Source organism: Thermobia domestica, chromosome 2 (genome assembly GCF_964235325.1).
Source record: "Thermobia domestica chromosome 2, izTheDome1.hap1.1, whole genome shotgun sequence".
NCBI lineage: Eukaryota > Metazoa > Arthropoda > Insecta > Zygentoma > Lepismatidae > Thermobia > Thermobia domestica.
In genome coordinates, this window is record NC_137455.1 from 64,741,815 (window position 1) to 64,765,485 (window position 23,671).

A 23,671-nucleotide genomic window follows, 5' to 3' on the forward strand; every position below is an offset into this window, starting at 1 on the left:
TACTTTAGGTTTCTTTGCCTCCGCTTGCAAAGTTGTATTTCTTCGTTTCAGAACGTCTTTCGTATTCCTTTTATGATGATATAAATGAATAATCTTCGGCAAAGTTTATATTAATAACTTGAGTTGTTCTTAAACCTTTGGTTCACAAGTTTGTTTCTTCTCCACACGAAACCACAGATATGAGTGATTTAATTCTCATACTCTGCATTGTTACAAAAAAGTCGCCATTACCTGATCAATGATTTATATCCGCCACGATACATTGTAACTAAGTTACAAGAGGTTTACGTCCTATCTGAACGGCACATCCACCGAGTCAACTTTTGGAATATCCCATTAAGTTAGCTTTCATCGTAGCTAAAGGAAACGAATGTAACGAGTACATAGAGTTCTCCGTAACAGAATGGATAAAGCCATGGTTCGATAATTAGATGGTTCGTGGTTCGAAACCCGTCTCGGAAGTTTCAGGTTTTTTAAATTCTTAATTCCTCAGTTCTCAAGATCTTTTTCTCCCTTCGTAATCATCTTATGCTCTTAAAAGAGTTCTCCACCTTAATTCGGCAACTGCCTGTGATCCTCGCAGTTCGAAACCTTCCCTTCTTCTGTTTCACAAAATCACAATTTTCATCATAATATGAATGATGAACGATCATTTTTCCCCAATTCTAAATCTGTGTATATAAATCATCCCTCTCTCTCAATGTCGCCCAGGAACTCATATGGCTTGTGATCAAACCTTCGACTCTTGAAACCAAATGTAACCTCTCTAGCAATGTGCTATCGTAACTCTATAGTTTTTTTTTTCTAAAAGCAGTGTCTTTTAGATTTTATTCGGGGAAGGGAGATTCTCCGCCGACATAAGATTTTCACTTTTTTATTAGTGTATTACTATACATTTGATCAAACAATAGGTATTTATGAAGCTCAAGGGAGGGTTAATTACACCCTCTTGTCCTGCTCAAATGACCCCCCTGGAACATTTGCTTGCAATTACTGAAAAGAAATTAAATGAATAATTGAATAACACTCATTTCTGTCAGTAGATATTTTAGAGCTCTGCACGTGCATTACAGACTTTAGGAAGCACGAAACCTACTGCCATTATTGGCAATTTCCATACATTTCTTAGGGAGTATCTTACTAGCTTGCAGTCTTTAAAGAAGAGGAAGAATGAAACTAAAGGTTTTTATGGAGCTCTGAGAACATTCTGAGACTTTTTTTAATTTGGGCTCTTAAAAATATTTCAGAACAAACGAATGGAAAGGACTGTTTTAAAGCTATAACGTTGTAAACTTGATTTCTGTTTTTTTTTTTTTTTTTCAGCTGAATAGCAAGAGTGTACTACGTCACACTGACTGCTTTAAACAAGAAGAGGTGGAGGAGGGGGAGGAGTTGTATTGAATACTAGAAGCAACTAATCGATTGAGACATGTACTTCTGGATGCATAAGAAAACGAAGCAAGAGTTTGTTATTAATTTGGACCTAGAATTTTTGTAACAATTTCTATGCCGCGAACTGTACCATCAATGAAACATAGATCCTTGACACCATTAGAACTCATACATCCCCATACCATTACTGATCTTCCACCATCTATTTCATGGTTCTTTTGTCTTCACACCATAACACGCCCATCGAACTTGAAGATGTAGAATTTTCTTTCATCAGTGAACCTTCTGCCACCTTCTGCAAAAACTCATGGGTGTTGTTGCGAATTCTTTTTCTCATAGACCAGTCGTTTTCTTCTGTTCGTCTTTGATACACGGTTATTGATAGGCCTTACGACCATTGTACTCATCTTCTTAAAATACATTTTTTATTATTTGTGGGTTCACATGATTCCCTATTTTTCTTACCACTTAATCTCTAATGATTGGAGCACTCAATATATATATATGTATTTTTTTTTTTACTTTCCATACTGTGTAGTTATTCTGCCAACATCAGGACTATTGGTCGGTAACTTCTTCCTTTAGTTCTCACACTATTTTTTTTTCTTTTTTTTTTTAATCTGTATGTGATGCTCTTCACTGTGACGATCGGTTTATTTAGTATTTCTTTGATTCAGTGTAAATGATTTTCAGTAAATGATTTTCCCTGTTGCTTTCATTTCATTGCTATTTTCTTTCTTCTTCGGCTGTTTCCTTATCTTTTTGTCCCAGTTTGCTGCCTCCAAAACGACACCTAGTCATACATCAACAGGCACAGCTCTATACTGTCCCGAGCAGAATTACATTCACAACGGGCTAAGAAATCTCTCTACTATAGGTGTGTTTCGATGCGTTTTGCTACTTCGTTGAATGCTTTTTAAACGTTATTTTCGACATGTTTTTCGAAGGTTATGCCCTGCTTCTTTTCATTTTATTTTCTATGAACAGATGTGCTTGGACTTCCTATTCGTCCTTTGTCTGAATTCCTTTCGTTTGTCTATGCTGTATTCACATGTTTATGCTGTAGCTATCACAAATTGAATACTTTTTGGAGTAATTGTACTTACTTATTTACGGAAACACGCACGTAGTATACTGTATACGTTCAATGTTTTCGAGATATGTTGTTTTAACGTTAGAGTATATAGGCTAAAATCAATTTGATATTAACGTTGTTGTATCTCATGATAGAAATCGTGAGCTCCTTCGTTAGCGTACGCGCCTTTGGCTTGGGGGACCCGGGTTCGATTCCTGGTGGGAGCTCATGTGGTTAGGATTTTACGTTAATCAGTAGGCCCACGTCTCATATAGCCTCGCTGATGAACGGGATATTAAACTCAAAATCAACAGAAATGGTATTATTTTGTGTCTCTACAACTTAGAAAGTGAAATTGGTTTATCCGTTCCATGAGATAATTTCCAATATGCGTACAATTTTTCTGCTGACAGTAGTTGCAGTGAAGATGAGTGCATAACAACGTATGATGCATCAACTGTTATTATATGATTTTGAACTGAGGCATAACACTGCAATAGCAACTTAAAACATTTGTCGTTCGAAAGGGAAAAGTGCAGTGAAGCACAGCATAGCATCCCGTTTTTTCCAGAAATTTCGTGCAGATTGTAGGACTGTCGAAGTATAGCCATGGTCCGGTCGTCCCAATGTAACAGACTCTGAGGTCATACGACAAGCCGTTGAGGAAAATGCAAAAGCATACGATTATTGTCAAACAAACTCGGCATGTCCCATTCCACTGAAGTGCATCACTTTCACGAACTCGGGATATCCATCAGGAGATGCTGCATTGTGCCACTTGAGTTGAGCCCAGCTCAGGCCGAGAGGATAATAGATCTGTGCCGACAACTGCTGCAAAAAAAGAAAAAAACGCGTCGTATGCGTCTCCTGAAAGGTAATGTCACATTGACGGAAGGTAGTTTTTTTTTTCTTTCTGAAATCCAAAAGTGTAAAAGCAGTGGTTGAGTAAGGGCCAACTTTCTAATGATCTACCATCAATTCCAATCTATATTCTAAACCATTGGTGTACTACGCCAAAAATATTCTGAATCGGTGAACCAAACGCACATCTTGTTGCAACATAATAATGACAAAGCGCATTCGGCTCGAAAAAACGCAATAAAATATTCAGGAACATAACATGGAACTAATGCCATATCTGGCATATAATGCTAACCTTGCCCTTCGAATTTCTACCTAGTTTATGTATGGTATGCTTCCCGAAATCACGATGCTTCGTTAACTAGCACGAAGTAAAAACAACAGTGACTGACTTCTTTGCCTCAACAAGGAATCGATGAAGTGGCAGAAAAGTGGCTGCAGATAGTCCAACATGAGGAGCTATACTTTGAATGTTAACCACTTTAAATTGTATTGTAATAAATACAGATAAGTGGTGTAGCAGAATATTCCAAGACAAGACTCACCCGTTTAATTATCGTTCATGTTCATAATGCATTCATCACATTGAAAAAGAATGATTTGTGTTTTAACAAGTCGAAATTTGCATAGAAAATTTATCATGACCATTCAAATAGACAAATGTGACTATTTTTGAAATACAGGAAAGAATCTGAGAAACCATTTGTCTTCCTTCGTATAAGAGAGTTGATCATGTTGTGAATACATAAATTTATACCGTGCTAAATAATTCGAAACTTCTTATTCAAACCATATAATTAAATGTTATTGTTTTCATGTATGTGTTATTATTACGTTGTGACCAGATGTGTCATATGGAACAGATGTTTCCAAACAATAACAGTCTTCCAAAATGACAATGAATAATTACACACAACCTATTAATGCGTTGTTTGAGAAACAACAGTGACTACCAATACTTTGCTTTAAGTGCTCAATTCTCCGACTTAAATATCATTGAATATCATTATCAGTTTTAGAGTTGGGTTGCCACTTGTCCCGAATTAGGCGGGTCATGGTAATTGTAAGAAAAATTAAGCGTCCCGAATTACGCCTAATGTATTATATGGCAGAACACAAATTTATCCAAAACACAAACTATGCGACAGAAATTCTCAGCGACATTCGAATCCTAGTGTGTATCTACGACTATCGAGATATTGATATGATTCTGTCGCTAAAAAATTTTGTCATAACAGACAACCATTTCCGTTACTAGTATTTTTGTTTGTGTGAAAGTAGATGGTAACAACGTCGCTATGATATTTGTTCAAAAACCGGTTCATTTCGATACCTTTATGTTCAAAGTGGTGGAAAAACAGCAAGTTATTGGATAGGTAACTACCACACCTAACGTAGAAAATTTGAAACGCACACATGTTTTATCTGTGGCAGCTACTGTATAATAATTTGCATTCACTATGTCGTTGAAATATGTAAAGAGATTTTAAAACAAAGCTTAAATGAAACAATGTACGGCAATTCATATCATGTCCTTTACAAAGTGATTTGCATCTTGTTTGAATGCTTTTCCCGAAAATAGATTCTAATCCTAAACTAGTTAGGTAGAACTACTTATCTTATAGAGCAGCAATAGAGTGACTAGTAGGGAGCACATGATTCGGATATGTACATGAAAAACTGTGGAGGGAAGGTAGGTTGAAAATTTGGATTTTCAGGTAACCGTTTGTTACTTATAAACGTCTATTAATATTTCTCTGATTTATTTATAGTCTGAGGAAGCCAGATTCTTCAGAAAGGCCTTCGAACGCGAAGTTATAGTTAAATATTAATACTCGTGCATACCGTATATATCTGTGTGAAATATCACTCCATTTACTTAAAGTTGAAGTTGAGAAAGTAAATTGTTCACCAAATAATTTCAACTTTAAACTTAAATATACAGTATTTTTCAATTTATCACAAAACCGTTCATGACGAAAACCGTTATATACACTTTAGCTCCGCTTCACTACTTTGAAGTAAATATGACAGAGTCGAATAACTGTTATTCATTTCCTTACACACAAAAAACCTTTTTATGGCTAATGGACATCAATCATACTATATCGAATAATAGGTGGACAAACACCGTGCTCGTGGGTTTTCTCGGGGTTCTCCAGATTCCTACCACTTTCATCATTCCACCATTTCACTCATCTCTTATCATCACCGTCTCCTTTAGCCTAACCGGCATAACCGTAGGACGTAAAACTTATAGATTTCATTTCATTTTTTATATCGAATAATACTGAGAGAGCTGATGAGTTTGTCGCCCACACACCATTTTCTGAGCCAGTTTCTGCTCTTTATACGAACATTACATTACAAACGAATTAATGCAACACGCAACTATCCCTCACATTCATATATTGTATATATATATATATATATATATATATATATATATATATATATATATATATATATATATATATATATATATATGGAGAGAAATGGAAAGTCGTGAGCGGGGAAGCGTGTCGCTAGTTTTTTCAAATTTGAAACCTCTTACAATTTCGATATAATTTTATGATAAATCGGTTAAGATATGAAAATTGAAATAAATAAACTTTTAGAATATTCTAACTTCAGACGCTTGTTTTAGGATTTCCTAATTCATATCGGACTTCCGAAGAGAAACGTCAAAGCGATTTAATGACCGTGTCAATAGCGACAACTCCCAGTCACGACCCCTCTTCTGTTCTTTTTAGAAATAGGAAAAGAAAGAGTGAGAAAGAAGAAGAAGAAGAAGGTAGGAAAGAAGGAGGAAAAGAAGAGAGGTAGAGGAAGTTAGAGGAGAAGGAATTACTGGATAAATATGGGAATATGGTGAAGGAACTCGAATAGTTATTACGAGGTGATTCACTTCCAAATACTACTACTTGAAGATCGATTCTGAAGTGACCCGGAAGACACACATGTTCACTCATACGACGCTGACCTGGATCCAGGTAACTGCACAAGTAGGAGTTGTCCCGACCCAGCCCGGGTGACGAGAAAGTTTTACTAAATAGTTTACTTGTTATTACCAAATGTTACATAATCTTTATCCAGTATCTGATTTCCCATAGTGGAGATCAACCACAAATTTGAACCGGCAAAAAAAAAAAAAAAATTAAAGTCACGTATATATTTTCCACAAGTAGAAGTTTTGAGGTTTCTGAAAAGACTGTCGTTATTTTGGCTTTTCCTATAGAGCCGATTTTGAGTACTTTTGAGTTTGTTATTCCTTCATGACCTCCGTCATGCACTAATACATATAACATATTATTATACATATATTACAGATACTATAATCCTAAATCAATATTAAAGCTACCTCTTAAAACTAAGTTCATCATTCATTCACGCACACTCTCATACATACAGGACTGCGTCTCGACATGGATGGAATTATTTAAAAAAAAACTATCTAACTACAATTTAGTGAACATTTATGACATCTATTTTAAAATTAGGCCCAAATTATTATGAACATGCAATCAACATACATAATTATGAATATATCGATCTACATATGAAATTGAACAATAGTGTTTAGATTATATATATATATATTCATTTGAAATATTGGAAGATATGGTACGAATTTAAAAAATGTATTTATATTTTGCAAGATCATAGGTGAATGAAGAAAAAGAACAAAGAAAAATCTTTATATGAGGATTTGAATAAGTCTTTTCTCATATATGAAGATCTTAAGTAATCGTAACTAGGGTTACCAGATCGTGAAAGTGAAAAAAGAGTACACTTAGCAATGACTCTTGAAAAAAAAACAATATAAATGAATAAAGTGTAACTTAAATTTCACTGTAATAATAATAATAATAATAATAATAATAATAATAATAATAATAATAATAATAATAATAATAATAATAATAGATAAATATTATACATGTTTCCCATAATTTACTAATAAAAATAATTGTAATAATGAGTTTGATAACCAACAAATGATCAACATTCTTTCCACTAAAATACAGTAAAGCCACGACTATCCGTGGAATTGGGTGGCAAAGGATTACCCGAAAAGAGAAACTAAAAATAAGGTGCAAACACGAAAAAAAAAATATTTCAGCATAAAAACTATTTTCTATTGTACAAAAAAAACATAATAAAATTTTTATTACATTGTACACTACCACAGAAACATTTGCTTTAAGTCTAAATCACTAAAATAAAGAACAAGAAACAAAGGATAATACTATTCTGTAAAAAAAAAGAAAAAAGTTTTCAGTTACGCCTTTTCAAATCACTCATCTTTGTTTCTTGCTTTCGAAACACCTTTTCGGAGCACTCGCGGATAATCGTGGCTTTACTGTAACATTTTTTAAACATTGTAACTTTGAATTGACTGTGATAATTACTATATCAAGATTAAAAGGAAAGAAATGAAGTCTCAATTAAAATAACTACGATTGTCTACAATATTTTAACTACATGCTTAAAACAAAGTTTTACCTTACAAATTAGATGTACTTCGATAAATTTCTGACTTTCTGAAGTAGGTCTCTGTCCTTCAAGAAAAGTTCATAGAATTAAACGAAACTAAAGTCTGAAGTTGTACTGAGTCAACAATATGTTTGTTAACTGAAACCACTGACAGTCTATTTCTTTCTTGTGTCCACTGTGATTTCATTAAACTAAAAATCCTTTCCACGTTGGCATTGTGAGCAGGTATTGCATAGAAAAATTGACATATCTTCACAAGTTCAGAATAAACCGATACTTTATTAACACTGAAATAGTTCACCCACTTCTTATGAGACAATGCTTCATTGAACTCTTTATCATTTTCCTTTTCCGACAGAAAAATTTTCAAATTCGAAAGTTGATCAAACAAAAGAGACTTCTCCATACTAATGCCTTTATCCATCATAAATTCTACACTTTTCTCGATATCTGTCCACTGTGGAATTTTATGAAGCTCCATCCATTGAAAAATGTGAAACTGATCAACATTTTCAGTCCATTTCTTTAGATACTCCAAACAGCTGTTATCAGTGGCGTATTTAGGGGGGTGGCTTCCGGGCTTAAGCCCCCCCGAAATCTTACTTAGTATAGTAAAGTAAATGAAATGTCTTGCAGAATTTTCACATTTCCAGGCAAAGCCCCCCCCCGAAAGTTAGCAAAGCCCCTCCCGAAACAAAATCGTAAATACGCCACTGGTTGTTATATACATACAATAATGTATTTCTTAAAACTAAACACTGATGCTCACTTTCCTGGCTCTTTTTAATCACTTCCTTAACTTTTAGTGACAAGAATTCTGCTTCTTTTCTTTCTTTTATTGTCCTTTCCACGGAAGTGAGAATGGATATGATTTCCACAAGTGAGTTATTCTCATTTTCCATTGCCTGAATTTTATTATGAAACACAAACATCAATGAAGGAAGAAACCAGAGGTAACATTCATTTAAAGGGTTTTCAAAAAACTGTTTTAGGATAACAGGAGGATGTTCTAGGGAGAGGAAATATGATTTCAGGGCTGGGAACATCTCGAGTATTCTGTTGATAGCAGGGAACAAGGAAAGCCATCTAGTTTTGGAGTGATAAAGAAGTTGTTTGTATTTAATGTCGACAAAAGATGAAAATTCCTTTAATCCTTCAGTTCGGACGGTGTAAATTCAAAATTGTTAAATATCTTCAACACAAGGCTTTCAATGTCAATTGCCCAACCATCCACACCATGCTGTACACAGTTATTTAAGACATGAGCAGGGCAACCTATTCCTAAAATAGAGAAGTTTGAAGGTGATAAAAACATTATTAGTCCCCTTCCTATTTAGACCACCAAAATTCCTATTGCAATTGTCCCCACTGAAAGCTATGCATTTATCAGACATTTTTGTGTTTCTTAATGCATTAACCACAACTTTTGAAACTGTGTCAGACTTTTCATCTGGAATTGATGTAACATCTAACAGTTTATGTGACATACCTGTATTCGCATCAAAGTACTGAATCAAAATAGGGCACATCTTGATTGCTCTCTGATTGGAAGTGTCACTTGAAACTCCAATATATTTTATATTCTGAATGTTGGACTCATTTGCTATTATGTTCAAGGGATGAGGAGCCAAAACATTGTTTACTATAGCTTCTGCTTTCGTTCTTGGTAAGGAAATGTGGTTGGCAACTGAAGAATCACTGAAAATCTGCTTAAATAATTTCGTTGAACAATCACATGATTTTTAGCTTTGGTGATGAGCCACAGTGTGAAACGCCAATGCAGCCTCTGCTGCCAATACTTTATTTTATTCTGTAGTGTCTTGTTTTAAGAATAATTTGTCCAGTTTTAGATGAATGAGCACTACGTATGCATTTTTTGTGTTTTCCTGAAGATAAATGTTGATTCAAGTCTGCGCGACCTTTATTCGCTATCGATACGACGGAATTACACACTTCACAGGACACTTCATAGTCACTTTTTGTCGTTTTAAACACGGGAAACTCCCTCTGTAAATCGTCATTAAATTTGCACTTTCGTCGTGACATTTTATCTACCACTTTGATTCAAAGCAATTGACACGAAAAAATCCAAATAATAATGCTCTTGCTGTTTAGTTTATCACAACACCAAGTCGTCAACACACAGTCAAAAACTAATTGGCGAATTAAAAACGATTGTTCAACTCCTGCCCAACGTTGCCACCCAAACAACAGATCATTAAATCATTATGATTTTTCATATATAATTTCCGATGTTCCCAGCCCCACATCTCCCAGCAAGAAATCAGAAAGTAAGATCTTCAGGCGAGTTGTAAGATGATAAGAACTAAGTTAACCCCTTAGAAAGATTGAAGATTATATACTGTTTCTCCCTGTGTTTGTGTCACTTTCCATTTTTATGCTGGTCACATAGGCTTGTGTTCAAAATGGGACATCCATCTTTCTCTTCTAAAAGTAACCCTTTTATTCTACGAAGGGTGAATAAATATATTTAACCAAAGAAATATTAGAAGAGATTGTTTTTAACTTTTTCCACTTTTTTTCAATAAAATAATAACGTAACGTTACAATTGGAATGTGGACAAAGAAAAAATCTGCTTATTTATTGATTAAGAAATACATGAAAGAAAAGACTCAACACAAAATAGAAATTCTTTTATGTCTGAATACGTAACTGAACTAAGTTGTCCTGAAAGAAATAAAAATAAAAATATAATTTTAACATACGTAGATCTGAATGAGAATTCACTGTCCATGATTTCAAATAAATATTTTTATCGCTTTCGCAGAATTTCAGTCCAATATGTCATGGATATTGCAAATCTTCGCATGATTTATTTTTAATTTCAATTGTAGTCAGATTTCTAATGACTAATGTTGACCTAATACAATAATAATCCTGCTGATATATCTCTAAAATATGTCTTGTTTAGAGCTTCTTGAGAGGTATTATTATATTTATAAGCCGCAGCTCTTAACAGCCTGGGCGGCTATGTCTCTAAAAATTATCTTAAATAAATATATGTACGAAAGTGGCACGTGCCAAGATGGCCGAATTTGCCTGTTTTAAGTAAAAATGTTTTTACATTGTTACTGTAAGAGGGAGCAGCGGTGCGTGTATTTTTTAATACATGTTGAAAATGTAAAACAATGTATGAATATTGTAACAAACATTGAAACTGTCAAAAGTAACAATTGTAAATAGTAAAAATTGAAGAAAATAGTGAGAGCAAAGCTCCCTAGTACTTGTCATTTACAGGGCCATCTCTTCTCCAATATGTCTTATTAATGCTTTATTTTTATACACAGTATTTTACTTATTTTTGTCATTTTTCTTTCACTATTCTACTAAATTTATTTGTAGTTTACAGTAAGAAACTGCAATATAAAAGCATTCCCTAAAGCTTTCAATACAGCTCAGACAGGGCACACGATATGTGACGACACGCCAAAAGAACGTGTTTCTGTTGCCGTGACATAAGCAGAGCATTTTTGCAATCTTTGCATCTCTGTAGCTACCAAATATTTTTCTGAGATGTCTGGTATGTGCTATTTTGAGAGCTAGTTTTACACTTTTCTTCCTTTCTTTTATAAAGGAAATAGCTGTTTACTGTGATATCGAAATTGTAGCCGATATATTAACTACGGATACGCAATAACATGTTTAATTCGAAAATCTAGGTAACACGATAGCATGACTAATATCCGGAAATGGTAAGTATTTCTAACATTAATACTAGAGTTTCCACTATATTCAATACACTAGCGGATCCAGAAGGATCGTTTGAGAGGGGCGGTTCGCTTCCTGGAAGATGAACGTAGCCTCAAGGTGACCAGAATTCTAATTTGCAAGAAAGGGACGCATATGAATCCGGGGCTGGAGGGGGGTGTAAACCTGATTCCCAGATGCCATATTGGGACCCGAACTTGTATTATTTTTATATGAAAGTACATGCTTTCTGTAAATTTAAATTAAATACGCATTTCCGTTTTGGAAGCGAGGTGGTGACATGATTCACTTCACACATAGTCACTGCAATATATCAGATGCACTGTCTTGCACAGCACTTGCATAAAAGAAAATACTGTATTGACTTCATTTTAACGAAAGAGTGTACAATTTATATTTTGAATAACAATTGCGGGACAACAGTTGGAAAAAAAGGAAGGCTCGGTCTACGCAAAAGTAGATAACAAAAGTATACATGCATAAATAATGTTACAAAATTCATCTATCTCTATATTTGTGGGGTCCACGAAACATAGTATAATTATAGCTATGCCTGCAACAACAATACAATTATATTATCCTATCCTTCGCGCAGGGTGGGGCTTTGCCCTGAGACCTCCAATTTGCTCGGCATACAGCCTCGCACAATATAGCAAATTCTCACTGGCGCAAATCCGGGGGGGATGAGGAGGACGCCCCTCCAATATTGAAACTAGGGGTACTGCTCCCCCAATAATCCGATTTGAAATGTATCTTTTGGGGAGAAATGTGATGATTTGTGTCCGATTGCCACAAAGGAAAGTGAGATGAAATTTATGTCCCCCCAGAATAAGCCTCAAATATGCCTGCTCCCAATGTTCAAAAAAACTCTGCTCTCCAGAACCTTCCACAGCACTGTTTTGCAACTTTATAAATATTTTGAATATCGCTTTTAAAAAAATATGGGAACGGTCTTACCTGTTCCCCCAATGTTGAAGACAGATTTGCGCAGCTTCAAATGCTCCTACGTGATACTGTGGCACAATATTTCGCGTTCTTCCTTCTGTGTTTTTCATATACAATTGAATTGAGCTAAAACTCTATCACGAAATTCAAACACCTCGTAAGACATTTTAGTGACCCACCTCCACCTCTTTTCCTTCCCTTCTAAATTAAGTGGCAAACAAACCCACTCAAATACATTTTGAACTATTTTAAATACAAAATCAAATTACCAACTTTCATATTTCTAACCATAAGGGATCCTGAGACGTGGACATCTTATAATAATATTTCCCATCCCTTTTCTTCCCTTTTAGATAAAATATCAAAAGCACTGAAATATGTGTTGAATTATTTTAAGTGGGAAGTCCATATACGAAATTCCATGTTTCTAACTTTCAAAGATTCTTTGATATTGATATCTTACTATAATAATTGCAATCCGCGTCCCTTTTCCTCCCATCTCTTGTTTTCTCCATTTTACTATAGTACCAAAACACATTGAAACGCTTGAAAAATTATTTTAAATAAGAAATCCAAATACCAAATTTCAAGTCTCTAATGGAAGGATTTGGAGAGATGGCCATCTTCATAAAATAATTTCCACACCATTTCCCCTTCCTTTCTTCGAATTTCCAAAAAATCCTTCCTTAATGATACCCTACCTCAAAAATCTTAACTACTGTTCGAATTTCAAGTTCTAGCTTAAGCGGTTTGGCCTGTGCGACGACAAGTTATTCACTTAGGACTTCGTCTTTTATATATGAATTACAATAACAGCTTGTGTCATTTCCCAAGAAAAGATGAAATGAAATTTAAAGTCACAATGAATCCCTGGTCTCTTCCTAATATTTCCGCGTTGAACCCCAAAAATCACGGCTCTCTTTGTTGATCTAGTAGGTAGCGAAAGTACCTTTGATCTTTGATGTATGAGGTTATGTGGTCAGTGCCGTGCCGTGGAAAATCAGCGCTTGGGGCGAGAGTATACGACGGCGCCCCCGTACATATAAGTGAGGTCGATAGACTAGCCGCGAAGCGCCACCATGGTTGGCGCGAGGCACAAGAAAATTTTCAAAAATAAACCCTGCTTTTCCTTGTTTTCGAGCACACTTTTATTACTTCTCTTCCTTCTATTTTATATATGTGCACAAGTATAAATCTGACCTCGGTGAAATTAAATATTTTAGATAGAAAAATACTGATGTTGATCTAAAATATTCGAAGTAAGTTTTCCTTTCTTTTTTCCTTCTTTTCTTTTTCTAGCCGAATTTTGCGCCCCCTTACTTCGGCACCAGGGACCGTCGCCCTGCTCGTCCCCCAACGGAACGGCATGTCTGTGGTTTGATTCCGGGTGAGTGAGCATCGAACGCACTGCAGTGGTTCAGATCCAACTTTAAACTCTAGTTATGTAAAACATGGCTTTTGATAAACTACATAAATACATATCAATCAATCAACCAAAAGAAAAGTCTCAGATTCAGAGAGCTTTCGGTAAGGAGCGCTGAAGATTCTATGTTTCTCTTTATTAAAGGTGAAGGTACTTGAAGCTTCGGGACCCGAATTCCATTTCCATATCCTTTTTCTAGGACACAATGTTAAAATATACCTTTTTAGTGCAAAGTTTTACCCTTCTTCCTACAGCTGTTCGTCCAACCTGTGAATCATATTCTCGCTCCTTTGGGGCTTATGCTGACCGCCTCAAGGAACTAGGGACAGAAGTAGTCACACTTCAAATATTCCTGTATTAAGTACTGTTAAGTACCACACATTTTCATTTGACTGTGGTAGTCCTGTCCCACAGTTTGGATAGGTCGGGAAAAGACCTTCCCAATGGTAAATGCTGGAAGTAAATTTTTAAAAACCTTTGGAGGGGGCGGTCGCCCCCTCCGCCCTCCCCGTGGATCCGCCAGTGATTCAATACATGTATAAAGCGAAGATTTCAGGTAAGGCTTATATTAGATAGACCAATAATTATTAGCTGGCTAATGTGTGACTACGTAGATGCAAGCTTTTACAAACGCAGAAATGAGAAAGAAAAGCAGACGGAATGAAGAAGCTCTGACAATGAAGTAGGAGAACGGGATAAAGAAGTGGCGGGACTGTACGACTGGTCTATTTGTTTGCTACCATTGCTTTTATATGAATGTTAAGTTTCTCATTTGCTCGTTCTCACCCTGTGGTTTACAAAGAATGTGAGAGCAGCAAATTGTGACAGTGAAAATATCTGTATTCGATTGTAGTAAAATTAGTTACAAATAGACTAAAATAACGTAAGCAAACCGAATTTCATTCTGAATGAATGTGCACTGGTTATGTTAGAGTGAGGTATGTCACAGCTTGCTGCATAAAACGAACTGAGTAACATACTATCTACAGATTGAAGAAAAAGGTAACAAGGAAAAGTAACTTAATTTAATTTAATAATTTAATCAAATGAAACTTATTTTATGCAATCATATATAAAGTGTATAGTGCTATGTAATACTTCAGGTATAATCGCCGTTTGACACATTTTCCCCCCACTGATTATCCTGATGCACCACTCCGTATATATTCAATTGAAATTCAAATCTTTCCCACAATGCAACGAAAGTGATATCAGCGATACTGCCGGCTAGAGTTGTAACTAACTGCATCGTCTGCTACGGGCAGTAGGTAGTTCTATCATTGGCTAATTCTACCAAACTCACGCGCTCTGAATGGTTTGATTCGTTCTTGCTTTTAGTAGTTCGTGGTACCCTTTGAGTGACGGCGCCACAGTCTTCATTCACGTAACTTAGTTGCAGCGAGAAGAGTAGCTGAAACCTCTTATCTTTATGTTTTTTCCTCTCAGAGATTTAGAGGAATTGCTACAACTTCAATATATTATTATTATTATTATTATTATTATTATTATTATTATTATTATTATTATTATTATTATTATTATTATTAGGGTTATGTTTAACAAAAGGGATCCAGAAGCACATAAAAACACAAAGTTTACAGGAGAAATGGATGGTGCAAATACTTAGACCTAGCATAATGTAAACAAAGTTAAACTAACCTAATATTAGTAGAAATAAGCGAAATTCTATCATTTTTTGGAAAATTGTTGGACACGTACACTAACATAATCTAACATAAACTAACCTAACCTAACCTAAACTAAACTAATCTAAACGAACCTAATCTGAACAGAAATTACCAAAATTGTAACTTTTTTTTTTTTTTTTTTTTTTAGAAATAATGGATTATGTTTAGCAGAAGGGGTCCAGAAGCACATAAAAAACACAAAATTTACAGGAGAAAGGGATTATCCAAGCACTTAGACGTAACATAACGTAACCAAATCTAACCTAAACTAACCTAATATTAGTAGAAATAAGCGAAATTCTTGTCATTTTTGGACGACCAGCTTTGGAACTTAACCCTAATACAATATAAACTAACCTAACCTGAACTACCCGAATGTGAACAGAAATTAGCAAAATTGTTGAACAGCAATTAAAAAAATTGTAACATTTTTTTAGAAATAATAGCTGGATCCCTTCTGTTAAACATAGGCCAAAATAATTGCTGGACCCCTTCTGCTAAAAATTACCCAATTATTATTATTAATGTTATTTTTTATCATTTTCCCTAAAAGTCATTTCATCACATCAAATACAAATTATAATAGTGCGAACATTTTGTCCAAGTCTCCTGTATTAAAGTGGAAGTTGTATCAAATCAATTTTAATTATTCGGGGAAAAAATATTCGCATTAATTTTAAATGTTTTGAATATTCACAAAATGTTACAAGTTGTAAATATATATGAAGTTAGAAAGTTCATTTTAAAAAATATAGTCTTTATTCTTTCCAAGGATCTTATGAAATAGAGGATCTGCCCTTACGACAAAATGTTGAAGCCATACGTCACAGTTTCGCCACCCCTACTCTGCCCACTCCGCCCAATAGGATCGCAATGTTTTGAGCCAACATTCATGACGGAAATGAAAGTATCTAATCAAACCATGGCAGAAACGAGAGTAGCCAATCAGACGTGCCGATACTCGATTGTTTTTTGGCTTCATCGATTTAATAGGATGAAGATACATATGGGCAGATCCTCTATTTATAACTTCCTTGCAGTCTTGGGAAGTAACCAGGGGTGTAGCCAGCAGGTTTGTGTAGGAGGGGCCCGTCGTTTTTGAGGGGGGCCAGCTACAATGTACAAAGCAAAAAAAATGTGTTGCTGCTAGTGTTTTTGAGGCCTGAAAGAAAGGAAAATTTTGGTTTCCTTATGGAAAACTAAAAACACTATTTTAGCTTATTATTATTATTATTATTATTATTATTATTATTATTATTATTATTATTATTATTATTATTATTATTATTATTATTATTATCTATAAGTTATATTCAAGATAGTTTTTATTATGCTTAATCAAGAACTACTGCCCGGGACCAAACGCTATACTTTTGTGCATAACTATAAAGGTAACCAAGAAAGTTCTGTCCCTTTTCGTGGAGGTCTGTGTTCAATTGAACCTCATACCGTGAGTTGAATGCGAGTGGAGATAAGGCGAAGGTCAGTTGGTGTGGGTATATCCAACATACTACCTGGTTGTGGCAATTCAGAAACACCGTGAACTTGCGTAAAGGCGGAGGGAACATGGGCACATCCACAGAGCGTCATAAGAGCATGTATGGTGAACGAGTTCAAATGGAGGTCAAACGTCGCTGTAGCGAGGCTGTCGTGAGGGTGTCGTGACGACGCGGACAGTGCAGCGATGGTTTAACAAGTTTAAGGACGATGACGGAACACCCGAAAACACCACGTGCCAGAAGACCAACACATGTACAAAAAGGAACTGGGACTACAATTCAGTGTGTGGAGAAACCATTCGGCAGCACATCCATCAACTTGGGAAGCACTACAAGTTGGGTCGATGGGTCCCACATGTTTTGACTCCGGGCCAGAAGGCAACGCGGCAGTCGCCTGTGTTTATTTACTGTTTCGGAGCCATTTCTGGACAGGGCGTTGACATGTGATAAAAAGTGGGTCCTATACGAAGCTCCACGGCGCCGTCGTCATTGGTTAGCATCCCATGAACCGATTTCAAAACAGCCGAAACCAGCACTGTACCAGAAGAAGGTCCTTCTGTGTGTTTGGTGCATTGTGCATCGGGAACTGCTACCAACTGGTCAGAGTATCAATGCAACTGTGTAGTGTCAGCAGTTGAGCTGTGCTCAAGAAAACCTCAAAACTCTGGAGTCATCACTTCTGAATTGCAAATGGGTCCTCGTTTATTGGACAACGCTAAGTCCCACGTGGATAGGATGACTCAGGACACCATTCTCCGCCTTGGATGGGAAACAATATTGCAACCACTATATTCTCCGGGTGTTGCACCGTCCGATTATCACCTGTTCCATTCTTTGGACAATCGCGTTAGAGGACGCCAGTTCAAATCCAAAATGCACCTGATACCTTTTTCGTTTCACGGCCCACCAAGTTCTACCGCGATGGATTCCATGGCCTTCCAGAACGTTTTCAGAAGGTCGTCGATGCTGATGTGGACTATTTTTGATCTTCCAGGTTAGGTGACATATCAATGTTCGAAGGTGGTGGGTGAAAAAGCAACAAAACTTTTCTTGGTTACCTTTATACTTCAATTTAAAACCTTGTATACAGAACCTATCTACACAACATTGATTTTCTTTGAAATTTCACTTGACTTTTTTATGGTTTCCTGACAAAAATATTTATTATTCGTGACTAAAAAAAACATAATATGTTATTACAATGAGTAGAAATAAAAGAGAGAGCAAATGAAATCCAAATTGAATAAAAACATTGTTTCTCACCAAATTTTCCATCCTCTATGTCTTTTAAAGACTTGTTAAAGCATATAAAAACATACTGTAGGCCCTACTTACAAATCAGTTTAGTACCTTTGTTTTATGTTTGTATTTATAGTACCTTGTTAAAACGTTTGTCTTCAAATTGTCAAATATAAATCGCAGTAAATTGTGTAATCTGCTGTCACAAGAAAGTATCCTACTTTTCGATCGGTATAAGGAAGATATACTATACTATTTTTCGATCGGTATGGAAAAACAATATTTCTCCATACTATTTTACCGTAAATTATTAATTGTCAATAAACTTTGTTACTTTTAAATGAATGAAGCGAGATAATTTTACTATGATATTTTAAAAGCTGGTCATTTGGGGGGCCTGGCCGCGATAGGCCCCCCTTGGCTACACCCCTGGAAGTAACGTAACGCAAGTAACGCGTTACTTTTTAAGTAACGTTTCCTAGTAACGCGTTACATTTTTTCCAAAGTAACTATAACGGTAACGCGTTACAAATTTTTAAGTAACGTACCTAGTTTGCGTTACTTTTTTCGCGTTACATTTCGAATGAGTAACTACAATATATGTATTTTTTTTTCGGAAATAAATGTTTCTTTCCTGTAAGTTAATTTCTCAGAATGAAACAATGGAGCATGAACTACGAATGTCAGTGACCGACAGTACCGACACACAGAGAAACAGATAAGATCGTAGTGCCACTTGTTGTTTTTGGAAGATGAGAACAACCTCAGGGAAATCACGTGTACTGATTGCAAGCACCTGGAAGATTTTGTCGTAGATTTTGACAGCTCAAAATCAATACATTCATTGAGTGAACTAGGAGTGTTTTGGTACCGGTAGTCTATTTTACTTTGATTGGTGTTTTTATCAAGATGGAGAACGAAAATATTTTACCGTTCGAACATTTGAAAGATTTTTTTTCCTTAAGAGCTGAAGATAATGGTGGACAGAATTTAAAAGTAACGTGTCTGAAGTGCCCCGGCAGGAAATATTATAAACAACTAGGGTACCATAATTAACGATATACAGTGAGGAGTTAATATGAATAAATTGTGTTTTGATGAGCAGGCCTACTTTATTACTAGAAAATAGTTTGCTGATGGTATGTAATATCGGAATTCTTTTAGATCAGTTTGCTTATCCTAGAGTCTCGTTGATTATAGAGTTTGAAACTAGCTTTAAATGCATGTATCGATTTTAGAGTTACTAGCAAATTTTGATTCACCCCCTGTTCATGTGTTCTCATTTTATTAGTTGTAGTGTAATATTTCTCTATATTCTGTATTTTTAACTGTTTCTAGTCGAATCGAGTGTCAAAGAAAACTCGTTCGAACTCGCTCGCGCCCATCCCTACGAGTAACGCAGTATGGCATTTTATCAATGTTACATTATATGAAAATGTTCACGTATCAAGAAAAAAATTGTCCCTGCATTTACATAAAGCGATTCAGAACTGCAATAATAATAATAATAATAATAATAATAATAATAATAATAATAATAATAATAATAATAATAATAATAATAATAATATAGGTAGTAATAATAGTACGGAAAATTGAAGCAATAATTTTTTTCGCATATTTAAAGTTTCGGACCTAAAAGTAACGTGTTAGTAACGCGTTACTTTCGAAGTAAAGTAACAGTTACTTTTTTGGGGCAAGTAACGCGTTACATTTTAAGAGAAAGTAAAGTAACTTGTAACGCGTTACATTTTTACAAGTAACTTACCCAACACTGCTTCCTTGATTCTTTCGCAATTCCTCAGTCACTTCTCCTAAATTCACAAGACAACTATATTTTCTTCTTAATCTCAATTGATGTTTTTTTTTTTTTTTTTTTGAGGTTTTATACTTTCAGGTGTAGACCTAGGTCCGAGTTACCTATATTACTGAGTTATACTATAAATAATTCTTCTCTAATACGTATAATAATTCTAATGTAAAGCTGGTGGTAAATAAATCCCAATACAACATAATAGTATGTATTTTCTTCTGAAGAAAAGACTTGACTGCTGACACTGGAAGGTTCCACAAGTTGTCACTAAAATCTGATTGCCACATGGCACATCTCATTGAGCATCACGATAGATGAAAATGAGCAAGCTTTAAAGTGACATGGACCAGAGGGATAGGAGCTACGGGGCTTCAAAATTTGAATATCCAATATATATATATATATATATCATGGAATTATGTAAGTTTAAATATCTGAAAATTGTTAAAGCAATCAAGACAAAATACACAATATAATGAGACCAATATGCCCTATCGAAAACCACAAACAGTGTTGCCATAGGCGGAGCATGCTGCGAATCAGCATAAAATATTTGCTTAAAATAGCACCATATACACCATATACCAATATATATGTGTTGTAGTTTTAACACATACCGGTTCTCCGAGGCTCAGCGACGATATTCAAATTTTAAATCCCCGTAGCTCCTATCCTTCTGGTCCATAACACCTTAAATTTTGCTCATTTTCATTTCTCATGATGCTCTATCAGATGTGCTATATGGCAATCAGATTTTAGCGACAACATGTGGGACCTTTACATGTGAGACGTGTTAAGTTTCTCTCTTCCAAATTTCAAATGAGCTTTATCACTTGGTGCAGACATTAGCCCAAGTCACCTATGTCCTTTGTAGTTGATATGCGTTGGTCTAACTTTAAGAATGTTTCCTTAATTAGATTCTTAAAGTGATTATTGTTCCCTCGACATCTTTATCTTTTACAGTTATTCCAATCTTATGCTTTCGTTATCTACTATTGCCATAAGAGATTCCGAATAAATGTCGAGTCGATATAATCCATAAAATTTATATGTATAATTTTAAATAGAGTCCCAGGATTTAGGTTATATAAGTTTGGTTCTTTAGTTATATATATATATATATATTTGGTCTAGGAATTAATTCGTGCGGGTGGACAAGAGATGGCGCAACGAACGGAGCGTCCCACAGTTCCGTGTATCCACACATGTGTTGCAAACCCCTGTCATCGCGTATCGTTCGTAGTATAGGGCAGTGGATTAAAGCGTCAACAACACCAGTTTGTAGTTAAGTGAACATGACGCAATTTGTGCCTGATAAAGTGTTTTTGCGGGGTGTCCTGCTGCATTACTTTAACATGCAGAAAAGTGCGACTGAAAGTCATCGTATTTTGGTGGAAGTGTATGGTGACCATGCTCTAGCTGAGCGAACGTGTCAGAAGTGGTTTGCACGGTTTAGAAGTGGTGATTTCGGCTTGGCAGACCAAGAGCGAGCTGGACAGCCAAAAAAATTTCAAGACGAAGAATTGACAGCATTGCTCGAGCAGGATTCGTGTCAAACGCAAGAACAACTTGCAGCAGCATTAGGCGTTGATCAAACAGCAGTCTCCAAACGCTTGAAAGCCATGGGAATGATTCAAAAGATGTCACATTGGGTTCCACATGAATTGAAAGACAGAGACGTTGAAAGACGAAAAACCATTTGCGAATTGCTGCTTCAACGACAGAGCAGAAAGGGGTTTCTGCATCGAATTATTACGGGTGATGAGAAGTGGATCCATTACGAGAACCCTAAACGAAAAAGGGCCTGGGTGAAACCAGGTGAACCAGGTCCATCACAACCAAAACGAGATATTCACTGTGCATGTGTTATGCTGTGCATATGATGGGATATGAAAGGTGTGGTGTACTATGAGCTGCTGCAACCGGGTGAAACTATGAATGGAGAACGTTATCGACGACAATTAATGCGTTTGAAGCAAGCTCTGGCCAGAACACGACCAGAATGGGAGAACAGACATGATAAACTTATTGTTCAACATGATAACGCTTACCCACATGTCGCAAAGCCGGTCAAAACCTATTTAGAAAATGTCGGATGGGAAGTTTTACCCCACCCGCCGTATTCACCAGACGTTGCTCCTTCGGACTACTACTTGTTCGATTGCATGAACAACGATTTGATTGGACAGCGGTTTACTTCTTCAGAAGATATCGAAACATGGGTCTCTGACTGGATCGCTTCCAAGGATGAGGACTTCTTTCGCCACGGAATCCGTACATTGCCTGACAGATGGGCGAAAGTGGTGGCTAGCGATGGACAATATTTTTCTTAAGGTATTTATGTATTTTGTGTTTGTACTACAGCTTCAATGTGTGCGTACCAACCGCACGAATTAATTCCTAGACCAAATATATATATATATATATATATATATATATATATATATATATATATATATATATATATATATATATATATATATATATATTAAATATATGTGTTTGTGTGTGCATTACACAATCTGAAGTGCATATTGTGAAGCATGTCCTATAAATATTAACAATTCGCTTCACTACAAAAAGAGTGTTTTATACATTTTTCGGCAGCCATTCTATATTACTAGGATTCTGTGTTTTACTCGTTTGTTCTGTATTAGTACTTATTATTTCTGCTATAATTGCAAGCAACTGTGATTTTTACTTCGTTGACACACATAGCGTAGACCAATTCTTCGTTATTATGTAAACAGCTCAACAATTTTGTAATTGTTAAACTATGTAACATTGTTTTGAATTGACAAAATGCTTTTGAAAGGAAGATTTTACTATAGAAGTTATCAGTTCATAATCCTGCACAACTAAATTCTCGTGTTTAATTTATATCTTATCTCTTTTAGTTTCAATTGTTCCTAGAACATACCTACATTGTAACACACGAATTCGAATCGAAAAATAGCGCGCCGACTACGTGAGTGCCAGTGGCGGAGCTAAGGGTGGGCCTGGGGGGACTATGCCCCCTAGCTCAAAATCTTGGGCCCCTAGCGCCCCCCCCACACACACACAGAGTAATACTGCTATAGGTCGACAAACGGCGAGTTAATAGTGACCGCAGGTGAAACTACTACCGAAACATATCTCGACAACAAAGTTACCAACTGCAGAATATCGTATTATATGTTGCAATAGTCTGCGTTCCAAGCAAATATCTTCAGGTTCCTTTTTGTTTGTAGTACAGCAAGATCTAATTTATCGAAATATGTAAGGTGCATGCATTGACCTCAGCATCTGAACGTTCCTTTTAACCTCTGTTCCTTATCTGGTTGTCTTCTTTCTTTTCGACAAAAAAAAAAAAAAAAGCAAAATCAGTCTGCATTCTGATTTGCTTCAATGTTGAAAGTTATACTAAAATAAGAGATGCTTACTTACAAATAGCATGCACTGCAGTAAAACTCGTGTTGGACGAAAGAAGTCTTCGTACACTACGTAATTAATTTCCATCGATTAGTCCA

General features: G+C 35.7%; 1 protein-coding gene across 1 annotated transcript in view; it reads right to left on the reverse strand.

Annotated features, from left to right (window-relative positions):
* LOC145679057 (glutamate [NMDA] receptor subunit 1-like) overlaps positions 1-20,209 on the reverse strand; it is an 87,930-nt gene extending 67,721 nt beyond the window's left edge. Inside the window, exon 1 of the mRNA XM_081749655.1 lies at positions 20,118-20,209. The gene's annotated coding sequence lies outside the window, so the exon portion shown is untranslated. The remainder of the gene's footprint in view (positions 1-20,117) is intronic.
* Between the last annotated feature and the right edge of the window lie 3,462 nt (positions 20,210-23,671).